The following is a 5,527-nucleotide window of genomic DNA, read 5'->3' on the forward strand; positions in this document are numbered from 1 at the left end:
GGAGGTGGTGATGGAGAAGGAGCAGGAAAGAGAGAGAGAGGGAGAGAGGAGGAGGAGAAGGAGAAGTTTCTTAGCTGAGCAGAGAGAGAGAGTGAGACCAGGGAAAGACAAAGGAGAGAAGTTCAGAACTTCAGAAGTTGTGAATTAGTCAAGAAAGTCAAGTTAACCGTATGAAGAGGGAGATAGAAGACAGTGATGTCTACAAATTTTTTTAAAACATTGCTGCATTTTGATGAGAAAGCTGTCAAAGCTTTCTTGATTTCATTTGAAAAATGGCTAGGCAGCTGGAGTGGTCAGAGCTTTTGTGGGCAAAGCTAGTTCAGACTATGCTGGTCGGCAGAGCTAGTGAGTTATTTGCATCACAGTCAGGTGAGGGGTCAAGAAATTATGCAGATGTGGAACCATCTATTTTGAGTGTTTATGTACTTGAGTGCTTGAGTAGCAGAATCATACAGACAGCTGTTCAGTAACATTAAGAAGGAATCAGGTCAGACTTATGTTGAGTTTGAAAGAATTAAATATAGTAAGTTTGTTAGATGGGTGTGGACCTATGCGGCTCTAAGAGAGATTATTCTGCTGGAGGAGTTTAGAAACTCACTTCCAGAGATGATAAGAAATCATCTGGATGAACAGAAAGTTCAACAAGTGAGAAGAGCCACAGAGATGGCAGATGAATATGCATTTGTGCATAAGGTTTAGTCTCCAGCGAGAATTTCACCCTGTCAGGGATAGAAATTGGGAGAAGGGGAGATCCCACACTCAAAATAAAGAGTAGAGCATTCTGATAATAGTTCACCACAGGTGAAAAAAGAAGCCCAAGAGGTTGGAAAGGAGGTGAAAGGTACCGGGTGTTTTCACTTTAATGGAGTGGGACACAGAAAATTACAGTGCCGGTGGTTTAAGAAGGGCACTGGGAAAGGTGTTTTCACTGTCAGAAGGTAGGACATGTAAAGTCACAGTGCTGGGCATTGAAGGAAGGCAGTGCAGGAAAAGATGTGGTAAAAGAAGCTAAGCCAGTGGCATTTTTGAAAGTAGCAAAGGAAACTCCAAGAAAAGTTGAGGGGTTGCAGGAGAGTGCACAGCCTAGGCCAAGGGTGGGTATTGACTTAGTGCGTGATCTCTATAAAGACTTTGCCTCTGTGGGTAAAGTTTACTCAGGAAGAACAGGGGGAGAAGGGAAAGAAGTTATAGTTTTGAGAGATACTGGGTCTAATCACTCTCCAATAGTAAGATATGAATGTAATTGCACTCCTTCTGACCTGTTACCTGAAAGAGTGGTAATTTGTGGAATGGATGGACAGAAATTTAGTGTTCTCCTGTGTAAGATCAGATTAGAGAGCCAAATCAAGATTGGGGAAATACAGTGGGAGTGATTGGCAGAGTGTCAGATCCAGGAGTACAGTTTGATCTTGGGAATGACTTAGCAGGATCCAAGGTAGGAGTGACATCCCTTGTGGAGAAGCAAAAGGAAGACCAGGGAACTGAAGAGTTAAAAGAAAAGTACCCCTTTCATTATACAAGTCACTTCTCAAACATGACCATTTTGCCCTGAAGTTTCATCTGTTTACATTAAACAAAAAGGACTCTCAACACCTTTTAATCTCTGTACCAAACCAGTCGAAACAGAACCGGGAGCTTTGTACGAACCCGATGAACAAAAGCCAAGGACAAGGTGTCCTTGAGAAAAGGAACAGCTTTTAGAAAAAAGGGACCAGCTTTGTGACACTAATGAAAACAGCATCACATCCCTCAGCATTTCCGCGTAAGACTTCCCTCCATACCAAGCAACATCCTAGTAACATTCTCTGAGCACTTTCTAAAGCTTCCAAGGTAAGTTTTTATATTTTAGTGTTCTTCATTTTTTGGCAGCAGTTGGAGTGGGAGGAGCGATAGCGATGACCAGAGACCCGATATGAAGGTAACTTTAAAACATAAAACCTTACCTCAGGAGTTCAGTGTTCTTCAAGTTTTCAGCGACAGTTGGACTGGGAGGAGTGACAGCGAGGACTAGAGTCCTGATGGAAATGTAACTTTAAAATATAAAAACTTACCTTGTGTATAGGCGGAGCGCACACTGAGCCGAAGCAGACTCAGGACCACTGGGTAAGTGATGCTTTATATTCGGGTAGTGTCTCTCACCCGTCCTCCTCCTCCTCTAACCCATGAAAAGGTTCTGTGCGCTGGTTTGGTCAGGTGAAGTTTTGTTTTAACTTTTCAATCGTTTTGTTAGGAATTTAGAATAGTGAGAGAACAGTTGGGGAGAAGAAGATTGAGAGGTGACTTAATTGAGGCAGATAAGATATTCAGAGAGTTAGATAGGTGGACAGTGAGAGCCTTTTATCGAGGAAGGCAATGGTTAGAATGTGGGGACATAGCTTTAAATTGAGTGGTGATAGATATAGGACAGATGTCAGAGGTATGAATCTTAAAAACCTACAAGTTATTCAAAGGGACAATAAGAATCAACTTCCAAGGCTTTTTTCTTAAATAAAGACTAGGATTATACTTGATTGTTTAAAAGCCAGTAGGAGTAAATGTGGGGGAATGGGTCTGCGTGGGTTGCTCTTCAGAGGGTCAGTGTGGACTTGTTGGGCTGAAGGGCCTGTTTTCACACTGTAAGTAATCTAATCTAATCTAATCTAACCACATTAATTCCCAAAACGTATGATACAGAGTCTCAAAAATAGAGAAAATTGGAGGCCAACTACCATTGGATCACTCCAACGAAGGATTTTTTCAAAATTTTAGCAAAAAGACTTAGTGAGCAGTTGATCTTAACCAACATCCAAAAGGATTTTAGTTGGTTTGTCAGGATGCGATGAGAATATGACGAATCTTGATAATACTATTAAAGGATGGACGAAGAATAGACAGGAGTTGGCAGTAGTCTTTCTAGACCTCGTCAAAGCGTTCAACTCTGTTGGCCATAAACATTACAAAGGGCACGTCTCCCAATGCAGTTTATGAGACTAATTGCAAATACATAGATGATATCACATGTAAAAGGATATAATTGGAAAAGAATCACTGATTAAAACAGCACAGGGAGTCAAACAGGGTGATTCTTTATCACCTATATTATTTAATACTACTGTGGATCCCCTCATTTACACACGAGAGAACAAATGTGGGATAAAGTAGAATTAGGGAGAGAGAGCTGTCAATACGCACCACTAGCTTTGCTGATGACATCACTCTGTTAAAAGGTTCATATGACAGTATTTTAGAAAATTTGAAAATTGTTCAAAAATTTTGCAATAATGCAAGGTTGAATGTTAACATAAAGAAAACAAGGGGATTTCATCTTAGTGTATGGATATTATTTATAATTATAAGAGAGAATGGAAACTAGGTAAGATGGATATTCAATATATTATTTCCAGGTTGCCAAAGAATATTTAGAAGGGAAGTTTGATCCTTGGGTGGGACTGGAAATGGTAGATTGAGAGTTGAAATTACAGAAATGGTTTGGGAATTTCAATAAAGCTGCTTTTCAACCTTTGCAGAAAGTCAAATTGTTTAAAACTTATTTTATTACAAGATTATATTATAATTTAGCTATTATAGAGGCTTGCCAGAATGTATTATATAAATTGGATTTAATTATTAGCGGTTTTATTAAGGAGCCATTACATTTACCACATACGTATCAGATGGAATACTTTATGCACAAAACAGGGACAGAGGGTTAGGGATTCCAAAATTAGTGGTTCAAATATCTGTAGCGATTGTGAGAAGACATGAGGCCTTTAATCATTCATTGGGTAGGATAATGCATGCCTCCTTTCAATGTAATAACAAAGATGTTTTAAATAAACTAGAAACAAGGCCAAATATATAATTTATGTGAAGTCTGGGATCCCACAATAAGTGGTCTGGACTTGAGGGAGGTGATGGATCCAGAAGAGAAAGAGAAAACATATAGATTATATTAGGACTAACTATGGAAGCTGGAGAGAAAAAGAAATGAGTAAGGAGACGTTCCTTCCCTGTCGAGGTCTGGAGTTGCATTACTTTAAAAATGATAAATTATTGAATATATGGATTAAAAACACATTATATATTAAAACATTGAAATTTGTTAATATTATGTTATTATAAACCAACTTATATCCCACAAGAGCTACATTGATCCATGGTAGACCATAGGCAAACATGAATTGTCATGGAAGCGAATCTTTGGAGACCTTACCCCATATCTCTAGACAGAGCCCATTTGTTAAACAGGCAAGAATAGAAAGACGAAAGGATTGTTGAGACACTTTAAAAATTTGTTGGAAAATATATTTAAAACCTCAGTTGTGGGATAAGAGCAGAAAGTTATGAATATCGAATCACTTTTTTCAAAAAGCACAAGAACAAGTGCTGGCAAATGGGAATAGATTCGTTTAGGACATCTAGTCGGCATGGACCGAAGAGTTTGTTTCTGTGCTGTATGTCTCTCTGACTCTTTGACCCTATAAGTGATACTAGCTGTATCACTGTACATTTTGAAAATGAAAACAATTCTTTGGAGAAAGCTTGGGATGAAAAACCAAGTAAAAATAAACACCTTCAGGACCAGATTAAAGAATTAACTAAGGGGGAACGATTCTTCTTTCATGGCTTTGTTTTGGGAGCGAAGGGAAAATAGACTGACACAAATAAAAAATCGAATACAACATCTGGAAATACAAAAATTTTAAGTATTCCTGGGAAACATCTAGCTCAACAATGGTCTTGACTCTAAAACTACTTCAAATGTTTACAAATTTTTAAGAATTTTAAATGGACTTCCTATTTGCTCTTGGTAAATAGTTTTAGATGAGTCTTCGATTTGATTTTGGTTTCATATTTTAGATTTTATGATTGAATTTTAATAATTTTAATTTAGTTTTAGTCATTGTATTTTAATAAATTAAGTATGGTATTTTAGATCACGGTGAGGGTGGAGGGTGGATGGGTGTAATTGTAAATTTTGCTGAAGACATCAAATGATGCTCATCGTGGAACTAATTAGCTTAATAATCTTAGAACTCCAGCACTGCCACTTGGGTATTTCCTTTCTTCCTGGTGGTGGAATAAAATGAAGACTTATGCACGTGTTGCTATTCACTGTGTCCTACACCTGAACACACACAACATGGTGCTCTGTTAGGTGGTAGTGTGGGGGGAGGGGAAAACAGAGAGAAAAATATATAAACAGTAGTGTCAGAGATCCTGCTCACTCTGAGTGCTAGCTCTGAGGGAGTTGGACCCAGTGTCATAGAGATGTACAGAATGGAAACAGACCCTTCGATCCAACCCGTCCATGCCGACCAGATATCCCAACCCAATCTACTCCCACTTGCCAGCACCCTGCCCAGTCAAATACGATAAGGAAAAATTGAACTCCAGCCCTGGTCTCTCTACTTGGTGGACACGTTCAAGAAGGAAATACCTTCTCAATTATATCTGGTTGTAGTATTCAGTCGTTGTGCATCAATGAGTGACATATAAAATTCAGAAAGTGCACTATCTTTTCATATTTTAACATTTTTGACTTCCT

This window comes from Chiloscyllium plagiosum, chromosome 33 (genome assembly GCF_004010195.1).
Source record: "Chiloscyllium plagiosum isolate BGI_BamShark_2017 chromosome 33, ASM401019v2, whole genome shotgun sequence".
NCBI lineage: Eukaryota > Metazoa > Chordata > Chondrichthyes > Orectolobiformes > Hemiscylliidae > Chiloscyllium > Chiloscyllium plagiosum.